Source organism: Lepisma saccharinum, chromosome 1 (genome assembly GCF_977018435.1).
Source record: "Lepisma saccharinum chromosome 1, izLepSacc3.1, whole genome shotgun sequence".
Lineage (NCBI taxonomy): Eukaryota > Metazoa > Arthropoda > Insecta > Zygentoma > Lepismatidae > Lepisma > Lepisma saccharinum.
The window spans coordinates 50394602-50407982 of record NC_139229.1 but is presented as its reverse complement, the minus strand read 5'-3'; the positions used below and the strand labels follow the sequence as shown (position 1 = coordinate 50407982).

General features: G+C 38.5%; 1 pseudogene across 2 annotated transcripts in view; it reads right to left on the bottom strand.

Moving 5' to 3' along the window:
* LOC145994994 (ADP-ribosylarginine hydrolase CG2909 pseudogene) overlaps positions 1-13381 on the bottom strand; it is a 37489-nt pseudogene extending 24108 nt beyond the window's left edge. The window contains exon 1 of one of the 2 annotated variants that reach the window (XR_014442407.1): positions 13261-13381. The product of XR_014442407.1 is annotated as an ADP-ribosylarginine hydrolase CG2909 pseudogene, transcript variant X1 (transcript). Of the gene's footprint in view, positions 1-166; positions 288-13260 lie in introns of those variants that run through there. The other variant, XR_014442409.1, reaches the window with a different exon arrangement.

Sequence of the window (13381 nt, the reverse complement as noted above, 5' to 3'; positions counted from 1 at the left end):
TAGCAAGAATACAACTAATATTATTCACACGGGAAGAGAACGAGAAAGTACTTGGTCTGGTTTCGTCTCTGTTCCGTTATTATTCCTTGGACTGAACTTCACTCAGTGTGCATTACATTACACAAAGCGACAAGAAAAAGAGCTTTATCATGTATGATCAACTCACCAAAATCAGAGCGTTGAGGTAATCACGACGTCAACATTTAGCTTGTAGAAAACATTGCATTATGACAGTTCTCACTTACAGTTGTGAGTGGAATGCAAGATAACACTCTTGTCTAAACCTGCAACCAAACTGACACAGTTTCAACAATCTTTAAGGGCACGACCTTGAAAACAAGATAGAGATAACGTCCCGACGTGACGTCAGATAGATAGTGAGGAGAAATTAATTCCGAGGAAAGTTATAATTTTGCTTATTGTATCCAATATATTATTATAGCAGTGTTTTACAAGGGTATCTGAACTCGATGATTAAAGAGGTATAATTTTCCTATTTTTGAAGTAATAGCCAATTGCACTAAAAAACACTCATTAATCAATACAAAAAGTACACGAAAGAATAAATTTCTAACAAACGTCTAGATGCATATATATTGGATATCCACTAAAATGAACTTGACTTTAATCGAGTTTCGCTAAAGACAATTTTATAAAGTTTCTTCCAAACAAAATCCTTAAATTATAATCTGACTATCATTCTGTTTTAAAATAGTGTTTCATTTTTTGTGGAATACAACAAATAATGTAATGTATAGCATAACGTATAAAATGTGTCATTTTCAACCTGCAGTTTGAGATTTTCTTTTCAGTTTGTGAGCAACAAATTAACAAAAATAAAAATCAATAAACATAAACAAGAATACCAAGAAATACATGGAAAGTCCACCAGTCATGTGAAGTAATAATGCAAGAAATTAATTAAAATTTGAGTCAAGTACACAAGGCATTGGTACGGAAGTTTCAATCAACGACGAACAAAAAAAAAAAAAAAAAAACAATTTAAACGCATAATTGTTTCATGTGAAGTGCATCAATTACATTTAATGAAATTCATTTTTGTGTGTGTAATCTTCCTTCTCTCTTCTTGCGCAGGTGTGTCGGCTTTTGTGGCGGAGTGGTTCATGCATCGCACTACAACATAAAGTCAACATGGTTCAAATCTTGAGCAAAGGAAAGGTTGTGTTTTCCGTTAACTTTTGTTTTACCTGTTCATTATTCAGTTCATGTTTACTTTGGCTTGGCATAAAAGCAACATAAAATAACGTAAATAGAAAAAAAATCTATGTATGGAGGATGGACGTGCATGCTTTGGGGCTCTCACAGGAGATCGAATCTGTGACCACTTTCATCAAGGGGATGATTTGATTGATTGAGTTGGTGTTTTAAGTCAACTTTATGCACAGTAAGAATTGGTGTTTTAAGTCAACTTTATGCACAGTAAGAATTGGTGTTTTAAGTCAACTTTATGCACAGTAAGAATTGGTGTTTTAAGTCAACTTTATGCATAGTAAGGCTAATCGGGACTAGATCTACAGTTTAAAGTGGGATCCGAACCACTAGATGCCTTCACCGGGTATCGAACCCCTTGATTACAAGGCGACTATTCAGCTACTGGTAGTCCACAGATAAAACATAAGATATTGAATTAAGTTACGTGAAGGACGGTTGTTTTCTTTCTTTTTTCACAGCGCCGCTAGCATAGCATCGTAACACTTCACTCTAACCAATACACCAGAACAAACTGAAAAAGGTTCAAAATCTGTTTTTATTTCTCTCCTTTTATTTCTTTCTTCATCTTGTACAGACACCGGCAATAAAATGGGATATCTAGATCCTGATATAATTGTTTCTCTGCAAGTGTGTTGCCTAACTCAACGGCGGTGGTAAAAGTTGCTATTGTGCGTCTGCTAACGACTTATCGCCGTAGAGTTAGGCAACACACTTAACGCCGTGCAGGGAAGCGAATATTTCAGTATCTGGGTGTACCATTTTCATTGCCGGTTATTGCACATGAGATATATGGGGAGGGAGGGAAGAGGAGAGAAAGGAAGAGAGAAGAACAGATAGAAGGGGTGAAGGGGAAATCAAGAGGAGAGGAGAGAAGAGAGAGAGAGAGAGAGAGAGTGACAGAGTGAGTGAACCGAAATCTCTCTCTCTCTCTTTCCATCATTTCGTCTTTTTACTTTCCTCCCCCTTCTCCTTATCAATCTAACATCTCTGTCTCTCTTTCTTTCTGTAACTTTTTCCTTTTTATTTTCAGCCTCGCCGATGGCGTAGTGGTAACGTCGTCACCTTATAATCAAAGGTTCCCGCGTTCGATTCCCGGTGGAGGCACATAGCCAGTGGTTCAGATACCACTTTAAACTGTAGGTCCAGTCCCTCTTCCTGTGTATAAAGTGGACTTAAAACAACAAATCAATCAATCTTTTTTTCTTTTCAGCTCTTTCACTCTTTCTGAGTCTTTCACCCCTTCCTTCTCTCCTCCCCTTCCCCTCTATCTCTCTGTGTGAGGTTCACAGCTATCAAGCGATATGCACAACGGCAATTCCATTCTGGCTCTGGCTCCCACTTAGCGAATTGGTGCCACTCGGTGTCTGCTATTGATTGGGTCGTCAAAAAGGGAGTGGCAGTCAATCACATAGCAAACGAGGCAAAATGACAAAGTTATTTTATCAGGTCCACGCAGAGACGAGCCAGACTTTCTCCAGCAGTCCCTAATTGCCTCTTCTCCTCTAGGAACGGAATCAATTCATCCGGCAGAGAGACGATTTGGATGCTACCCTGTCAATATATATACCGGCTGGTCCAAAAGTCCCGGAGCGGTCACATATCGTGAGAAATACACACCCTGGGGGTGGTGCGGGGGCAACTGTGAAATTTTAAATGGAAACCCCATTTTGTATTGTAGAATCGGAAAGAGGACTACATTCCGAGTCCAACGAGCTATCAACCATCCTCCTAGCTCAATTAGGAACAAAGATATTGCGATTTTAAAATTAAAAAAAAAAGAAAAAAAAAAAAAAAAAAAAAGGGGGACGTATCTCTGCCCCTAATTGAGATAGAGTGAAAGCGATTGCAGATTCGGAATCTGCACGTCAAGACCTTTCAATGGAGTATATGGAAGGGGGGGCTACGATCACATGCAGATTCCGAATCTGCAGAACCGGAAGTCTTGGTTGTGTGCTGTCGTTGAGAAGGTACGTATATATAGCAGGACGCGTCGTCCGCCTGCTCATGGTGATAGTACCACAGATAATCACGGATCTGTATATTTCCATCCTCAGTAACAAAGGGAGGTTGCTAAATGCATGTTTCTTTATCAATTTAGTGAATAAAAGAAATGTTCAATGTAGTTTAAGGAAGTACAGAGTAGTAACAATTTAATATTTGTTTTCACTTCAGACACGGATGCTCCCCTGAAAACATTCTCCGGCACAGAGGCCGGAAAGTCATGTAACACATACTATTTCCCAATATTACATCCGGATCTCCCCAAAGGCGTCGCTTTTAATCAAGGTGTCTCGGGTTCGAACCCGGTTGTGGCACATTGCTCGGTGGTTCTTAATCACCTTAAGCTGTAAGTCCAAACTTTGTCAATGTTACATCCTACCAATATAGAGGTGGACTAGTGTGCAACATAATAGTTCACATAGACACGTATTCAGGATTTTTCGGAGTAGAATGTAAAGCATCGTGAAAGAAATATAGACAGTGACGGGTCCAAAAAGAGCAGGGGCGAATGCCCCTCAGAAGAGAGGACAAATAAGGACAATAAATACATGCGCTTCCTGAGGGAGCAAGTTTTTTCCTCTCTTATCAATAACCATATTTGTATGAGGGTGATTGCATAAATCAGGGGTGTCCAACTTTTTCTTTTCTATACGGTGCAAGTAATTACTTCAGGCAATTGATCGTGGGCCATATTATATTATACTAACACAGAAGGTAATGACTCATATTAAAGTTAGATGTTTTGTAAGTAGGAAGGTGGGCCACATAAAAACACGTGGCAAACCGAGTGTGGCCCGCGGGCCTTAGTTTGGGTGACCCTGGTGTAAATAATGTGAAAATGACTACACAGAGAGTCTCGAATCATCTATTAAATGACTCCATGGACGCCATGGAAAGGTCGGGATGTCACTTGAAACTGTCCCCTCCCTCCTCGTTGAAAATATCGTTCTGGACCAAATATTACATATTTTGTGTTCATTTTTTTTTAATCGTCTCAATCTCTTCTATGTATTTCAATTTTCCTGTTTTTCCTCTCATTTAACTTGTTATTCTGATTATTGTTTTTTGCAGCTAGTCAATTTAATCTTTCTTACACACTGCTTTGTTCATTTTCTTTCTCTGATTTATCTTTTATCCGTCTTCTACTTCTTCTTTTTTTACATTTCTTCATATTTTTTCTTCAAATTCACATTAAATATTATTTTTTCAAATTCACATTACATATTATTTCTTCATATTCACATTACATATTATTTATTTACATGATAGTATATTATGTTTATTTTATTCTAGTATATTTATTTATTGCTACCCCCCCCCCCATCATTTCTCATTTTTGATACTTTCATGTCCTATGGCTGGATGTTATCGTACAAAGGCTTTTTGATTTGCTAGAAGTTTCTGAATGAAAGCTGGAACTACATCCCATTGATTATTCTTGGTAAAGGAAGATGCTACTGTTTCTTTTAATCACTTGAACTCTTCATGACTCAAAAAAGTGACGTCACAGGGCGTCAAAATTCCGAATTTTAGGACCCAATTTTAATGTTGACCTTCTCCTCTCCCCCTATTGAAAATTTGCTGCGAACACAAATCGATAAAACCTAAAAATAAACTTTCAGCAGAGGACAAGACGATAACATCTCTGAAGCCACATTCAAAAAAATACCATGCGAATTGTCCCTCAGCATGTTCGTGCACTATACTTGACCCAATAAGAGCTTTAAGACTTAAAAGAAACCTCAAAACAAGCTGTTGACAACTTTTGCACCACCATACATAAAAAACCATCACTTAAAAATACATAGAATGTAACAGAAAAATTGATGAAAATAGTAATGGACAATTTGCACGGTAATACTCATGGATTCAACTGTACTATGACCATATAAAAAATAACATCGAGATTACAAAAAATATAAGGAATGGGTCAACAAGACGTGGCGCGGAAATTTATACACTGGAAACCACATTCATGGTGTACATATAAAAATGAATTGTGGCTACGAATGAGAAATTATTGAGCATGACGAACGTAACCTTCCACGAATATTCATAGACACGAAACTAATTTCAGACTCCCATATGTCATGCTTTCGTATGAGTCCAAGCAGCCAAGTACATATTAATAGAAACGAAAAATGCGTTAAAAAAGATATAACACACGAAATATGCAACGAAAGGTACATTGTCCACATGCGTATAGAGCACAAGGAAATTAGGGACGTATTGATTAACTACCTTACATGGGTTGAGTGGGTAAGATAACTACACCCAACACACTTCATAATTTATAGTATTGCGTGACAGGTGGAATTCTTCTTTTTCTACTGACTATGAAGTTAAAGGTTACTGAAAAACTAACAGTCTAGCTGCACAACGAAGAGCAAACGCTATAGTGCTTTCGGGTTTTCAATCGCTGGCGAGAGGCAGGCCCTAGAAAGTGAGGGGGGACAGGGGGGCAATTCCCCTCCTCGAACTACGACATGTTGTAATGTGAACCTATAAAACCTACGGGGGAAAACATTGACGTTTTTTCAGATTTTCTGATAATTCGATTTTCAGCAATAAATTTTCAAATTTTCTGAGAACTCGATTTTCACAAATAAATTAAATATGGGGAGAGACAGGCTCCAGAAGTTTGCAGTCTGTACTATTTGGTAATTTTAGTTTTATAATTGTTGATGTAAGGCTTCCAGACGACCTGATATAGCCGGGACAATCGATTATTTTTAATCCCTGTTCCGACATTATTCGAACTGCGCTCGGGATGCGAAAATGTCCCGTTGTTTTCGGTTAACTCTCATTCAGATTTGTTCTTCATAATAAGAATCGCAATACGTATCATTTAATTGATAAATATATTAATTTCTAAGCATACATTATAATAGTGTTGCAGTAAAAGGGAATTAAAGGAAATTCGAAAACACTGTTAATTTGGGGAATACAGTAATATTCGAACACTTCTGAGAATTGAATGTAAACAATAAGCAACAAGCTGTATGCTGCGTGAAAGCCTTTTCTGATTGCTTGTCGGGTCAGGAAGGAGGGTCCTATCGGCGATATCATCCCATTTCGTTTAATCCCGTTTCGCCTAATGGCTTATCACCACCCGTCAATCAGGTCTGACAGCTGTCCGCCATTTGGGTTATCCCGTTTCGCCAAATCCTCTTTCTAGCCCAGTCAATGAAGGACAAAAAACGTCGAATGTCGGGAATAATTTCGAAAAAGCTGAATTTTGGCAGTTGTTAGAACACTGCTAGTAGTGCAAAATACCAAAAGTCCCGCCTCCCTCGAAAAAAAACGGAAGTTGATAGGTGCCACCGTTCTATATCAAATCAAAAATATTCAATATGACGGACTCTTTTCAAGATGGCGGCCGTCAGCACGCAGATGACGATTGGCTACACGACTGAGCATATCTTAAGTGGTATAACAATTAATTCTACCAAGTCTCTTGTTTTTATCAAAAAGTCAATCATTCCGAACTTAACCAGCGATCTGTGATAAAGATTCCATGGTACTATCCTCCATTTGGAGACACTTTTTATGGTGTATGTTTAACGAAAATACGTGAAAACGTATATCATTGTAAAGCTTATACAATAGGCTACAACTTTTATTGGAAACAATTTCTTGTCATTTTAATTTGTTCAAAAGTTACAAGGCAAAAACTTCAAAAAGTACAGAAAAAAATAACTTTTTAAATACTATTTTTTTTAATTTACGGCAAAATCATCAACATTATTGAAAACTTAAACAGAATATTTTTTGTAGCACATGTAATGAGGAGGGCCTCCCCGATGGCGCAGTTATTGCCTTGTAATGAAGGGGTCCCGGGTTCGAACCCGGTGGAGGCACATAGTGGTTCGGGTCCCACTTTAAACTGTAGGTCCAGTCCCGATTAGCCTTACTGTGCATAAAGTGAACTTAAAACACCAAATCAATCAATCAATATAATGAGGATTATGACTAAAAATAATATCACCTGCCTACGACCATTGGTTACGGAGAGATAGGTCGATACCGGAGAGTCTGCGAAATTGATGTTTGGGGGGTGCTGGGGGGGAAGCACCGCGAGGAGGGGCGGGGACTTTTGGGATTTTGCACTACTAGTATTTTTCTAACAACTGACAAAAATTCAGCTTTCACGGAATTATTCCCGACATGAAACCTTCATTGACGGCTATTTGCCTAATCGGGTTGCATGGGAAATTTTGACGGTCATATTGGAATCGTACTTATTAATAATATTTTTACTCTTAATTTAAATATTTCGTTTGGTGCAAGATTTGGTGTATAAATGAAGAGTACTAATATTCCGTGATGTAGCTACCGCAAGGTGACCAACGGGAACACTAAACAATTTGGAACATGTGCCGGTGCTAATTACGAACAGCCACATGAGCCATACTGTCAGCAATATGACAGACAATAACCTTAGTCGTATGCTAAGATTAAGATAAGGTTAGGTGATTATATTGTACCAGTAGCGTACGCAGGATTTCATCAAGGGGGGGTTATATCTAAAACTTTCTCCAAATTCACATTACCATTGTTTTATTATACTCATAATTAATTAATAATACTTATAATTAATTAGTTGAATTACTACTAATACTAATACTAATACCACTACTACTATTAAGTAGTAGAGATCTTCATACATATAGTATTTATGAAAGCAATAAAACGAAATTAATTTCTAGTAATTCGATTTTTAACAAATTCTAGAGCATTTTTTCTTTCTTACGAAATAATTGTCTATTCAACGAGATGAGACATTTTGAGTGTGAAGAAAATCCATAAAAACAAGAAAATATATTAAAATAAATTGAAATAATCAAAGTACGGAACTCATCCAAGAAGCTGCGGGGGTTTCGTCAGTAGGCCATCTGACAACCATGCGGGAGATCCGGATTCGATTCCCGGAATTGGTTGGAGATTTTCCGGCTTTGTCGCCGCATAAATATCCCCGATAATTCCTATCTGGATTGTCTCACTGTTGTTACCAACAAAACATTTTACAATAGTTAAGCTTATTGTCGTTTGAATTCAGAAATTCAAACGTGCCGCGGGAAGGCGGACTGGTGACTGAGTTATTCTTGTCGGCCTAGCCATTGTCTATACATTAGCCAAGTTCACCGAATCAAGAATTTTCTTTAGTTAATGCTCATGGTTCACACACAAAAATACATGATCATTGAACATTGTTGTAGCCGAGATACAAAACAACATTTTTGCTCTTTAAAATCATAGTTGCCCTTATATATTATTTTCAAGAATTCGTGTTTATTTTCAAGGCATTCATTCTTAAAGACGCGTGTTTGGAATGCTGTGCTTTTCTCCGTGCCGCATGCGAATAATAATTCAAATTATTATTATATTATTATTATTAGTAGTAGTAGTACTGCCGCAGGTCCTTGACTGATAAATTGGTCATTTTTATTTTTTCCACAGCTATTTTCATAATATTTCAAAAGCTCAAGGGGGGTTAAACCCCGTAACCCCCCTTGCGTACGCCACTGTATTGTACATTATTAACCTAACTTAACTTTAACCATGAATTAAGGATGAATATATATATTCTATATATACACTCTATATATATTATAAGCAACATATGAATCAATTGAGAAATGTATACAATTTCATCCTGCTGGCATGATAGTGGTACCGCCTCGCCGATGGCGCAGTGGTAGCGTTGTCGCCTTGTAATCAAGGGTTCCCGGGTTCGATTCTCGGAGGAGGCACATAGTGGTTCGGATACAATTTAAACTGTAGGCCCAGTCCCTATTAGCCTTCTGTGCATAAAGTGGACTTAAAACTACAATTCAATGCAACGATACTGCTACCATACCGTATTTTCGTTTTAAGTGTGTTTTACAACAGAAAAAAAAAGTCTGGCAACTATGAATTGTACCACCTGGGCAGTATGGTCGCGTCTGTATTTTGTGATAAAACAAGGATTATGCATCAAGTTTTATCATAATGTTCGTGCCAGCGACTCAATGGTTACCTAACCGAGTCTCTTAACAAGATTATTTTTTTTGCGTTTCCGGTATTCAACCACAATCCGTTGTTCTGTTCACGCTCCGTTTTCACGTGTTTCCAGCGTCATCTCCTTCCAATGTAGCAATATGGCTTCCTGCGTGACGTAACAAGTTTGTACTCTTCGTCAGCCCCTGCAGTACGAAGCTTTCACAGCCTTTTCGCCCGGTTAGTAAAGAATTCCTCCACATCCATTTCCTATTAAATTTGTTTACGTTCAGTTGACACACCCCACAGTTAAGTAGCCCCGAACGTGAAAAGCCTTTCCCTTGGTCAAATTAACCCGAAAAATGACATGCAAAAGGCTATCACCAATCAGTCTAGACAGTAAGATTTTCTTGAGTCTTCTTGTACTAATCTTTGTTTATTTTTTACCAGTAGTCATGGCCGTCCGGAAGGGGTGGGGGGAGGCCGCCCCCTGGAAAATGAAAGTCAACCAAAAATGATATATTTCACACATATAATTTCATTTCAGACACAGTAATATTAATTAATTATTGAAACAGAATTGCAGGACCATGAAAACTTCAAACTGAAACATTTTTTTTTTAGGAATTAACACTATTTCGAGGGTCACTATTTATATTTTGAGCCTAACAATGAAAAAACAGGAATTTGGCATTGAAAACTGCTTTATTGTTTTTCGAAGTATTATCCTTTATGGTCAATACACTTTTGCATTCGTTCGAACCATTTGTCAAAGCAGTTTTTCCAATCTTCTTGAGACACCTCCATAAAATGGTTTTTGAACGCATCAACGGCGTCTTCCGCCGACGGAAATCGTTGTCCAAGCAATTTATTCTTGACATTCGAGAACAAGAAGAAGTCATTGGGTGCCAAATCAGGACTGTACGGCGGATGACCTATCAATTCGATTTTTTTACTGTTCATAAAGTCGGTTGTTAGACGAGATGTGTGACAGCTGGCATTGTCTTGATGAAGAATGATCCGACGGCGTTTGTTTGTTTTCCGTATTTGACCGAAGACCTCTGGCAAACAAATTGTTGTGTACCATTCAGAGTTGACCGTTCTACGTTCCTCTAAAGGCACAGTTGCCACATGACCAGTTTTCCCGAAAAAACAGGCGACCATTTGTTTCGATGTGCTTCGAGCACGAACAACTTTTGTTGGATTGGGTTCATCTTGAAACACCCATACAGTCGACTGCTGTTTACGTTCCGGCTCATATGCATATATCCATGATTCGTCACCTGTTACAATCTTATATACGTCTTTTGAAGCACCACGATTGTATTTATTGAGCATCTGTTTGCACCAATTGACGCGAGCGTCTTTTTGAGTTTTTGTCAAATTGTGTGGGATCCAACGAGAACATACCTTTCTCACAGCTAAATGATCATGTAATATTTTATATATGCTGGTGGAACTAATGCCTATGGTTGCCTCAATCTCACAGTATGTCACATGACGATCTTGCAGTATTAGGTTTTGCACAGCATCAAAGTTTTCTTGAACAACAACTGATTTTCGACGACCTTCGCGAATCTCGTCGGTGAGCGAATGGCGGCCACGATTAAATTCGTTATACCAGCGTTTCACAGTGGCAAAGGATGGGGCTTCATCGCCAAATGTGGAAGTAAGTTGATCGATGCACTCTTGTCTTGATAATCCACGTCGAAAATCGTAAAAAATCATTGCACGAAAATGTTCACGAGTTAATTCCATTTTATTGTTGTCGCGCAATCTCCAAGGCAACATAAACAACACAAATCAAGTTATTTACAAAACATTTGAAGTACGTTATGGTCAATAATGCCAGACGATTCCGTGCAAACGTCAAATCGCGCCTAACTTCAATCAGTGTTGCCAAGGTTCAAAATATAAATAGTGACCCTCGTACAGTGGAATATGTGTCTTCTTTCCCCCTTGGAAAGAAATACTCCATTGCTTGCCCCTCCCTGAAAAATCCTGCGGACGTCCATGTCAGTAGTTACTGTGGATTTAACTCTAGCCTTAGGCAGGTTTTATCCAGAGTATTTTTTTCCAGTGGGGGTAGGGGCAAGCAAGACATATTCTCTCCCATGTTAGTGTTCACCTTACTTCAGTTTGAAGTTATCATGTTCCTGAAACGCTCCTCTAATAATTAACATAAATTACTATGTCTGAAATGAAATTATATGTGTAAAATATATAATTTTAGGTTGAAATTCAATTTCCAGGAGTTGGCCTTCCTCCGGTAAAGTCACCAGCAATAACAATGGGACACCTAGATCCTGAAGTAATGGATTCCCTGTAATGCGTTGTCTGTTGCGTTGCAAGGAAGCCAGTTCAGGATTTAGGCACAGATAAAGGTAACGCCCGGTGACGTCAGGCTTGACAGCTGTTGAAAATTAGCAGTGCCATCTCTTGTTCTGTTCGTTAGAATAAGTGGAAGCAAGATTGCTAGTAGTGCCTCTCAGCGCCTCTTAGCGGATTATTACAAAACTTCTTGTGAATGGGGATTCTCAGCAGGAGATCACTGCACCGGTTTTCTGCCTTCGTTCCAGATCTGCTTCTATACCTTTATCTGTGATCTAGGTGTCCCATTTTTGTTACTACCCCTACAAAAACAGAGAGAAATAACAGAAACAAGATGCAAAATAAATCTAATCTAATCAAATTATGAATTCGAGCGAGCGAGCAAGAGAGAAAGTTTTCGTAGTTTTTTTCGCATTTATCATGGGCCAGATTAATACAATGCATGGAATAAAATATTTCCGACAGAGCATGCATTAAAAACTCGTGAAACATGGATGTTGTGCGCGAATGATATTCTACGAGTAATAAATATTTTATATTGCTTTGTAATTTCTTTCTTGAAAACTCCCCACTTCGGAAAATCTAAAGTTACAACAAAATGTGATCCCAAATTCATAGATGATGATGTTAATTTTAGATATTTTTCGAAATTTATTAATCAACTTGGTAATCCGTCTGAGTGACATTTGTCTCTAGCACATACCGTCATGAAAACGTCAAACACGTATTTCCGAAATTTGACCACTTTCGATTTTTTTTTTTAAAAAAATTCTGTATACACTATTACACATGCCCGTAGCCAGAATTTTATTGCTCATCCTTTATCAGCTGCCGCCATCCAAAGGCGAAAAATGGGGGGGGGGGGGTAGAACCCCTGAAGATGAATTTCTCAGTATATTACAACTTATCACGCAAGATGTTTAATCCTGCTGAGGAAGCAAAATTAATTACCACCATACACTATTTAAATTAGATATTTGTAGAATTTCGGGGGGGAGGTTCAGCCCCGAGCCCTCCCCCATGGCTACGTGCCTGCTATTACATAAGTTATTACTTGGTATCTTCTAATCACATCATGAAAAAATCGTATACTTTGATTTTATTTGATGTTTGTTATTTAGCGTCGTTTTTCTGGTACTTTTGGCTAATCCCAACGATGAGAATGATATGATGAAGAGACACTCGCAAAGAACACTCACGCCCCGGGCTGGGATTCGATCCTGGGAGCCCTATGAAAAACTTATATGACACATGTTTTTAATAAATTAGTGAATACGTGTAGTCATGGACGCCCGGAAAAGCGGGAAGGGGGGCAAGGGGAGGCCACGAGCTCCCTGGAAAACAAAAGTTATCGAAAAAGTACATATTTCATACACATAATTTCATTTCAGTGACAGTAATATGTGATAATTATTGCAAGAGCGTTGCAGGAAAATGATAACTTCAAACTGAGCAATTTTTTTATACCTCTCTCGGCAAACATGCCTACACGCCGAACAGATAGCCTGGCGTCGCCACGCCACTGACTGGGGGGAGATCATGTCCCATCATGTTCTTGCCGGATACGCCACTGCTGCTAACGACTTTGATCTTCACAAATCAATTCATCGCGTAATCAGCATGAATGAGGAACACCAAGAAGACACTGTCATGTTTGTTTACACTACACCTCATTCACTCAAGGATTTTTAATGCAAAAATTCACTGTTTACTTACATTCAGTTTTCAAGCGAAGCTCCATGCTAGACATGACGTCGCTGTAGAACACAATGCACTCTGTTTCACTCAATTTTCGTTCGTAGCGATCGTGAAAGCAGCTGAAGAGCAACCAGCTGTT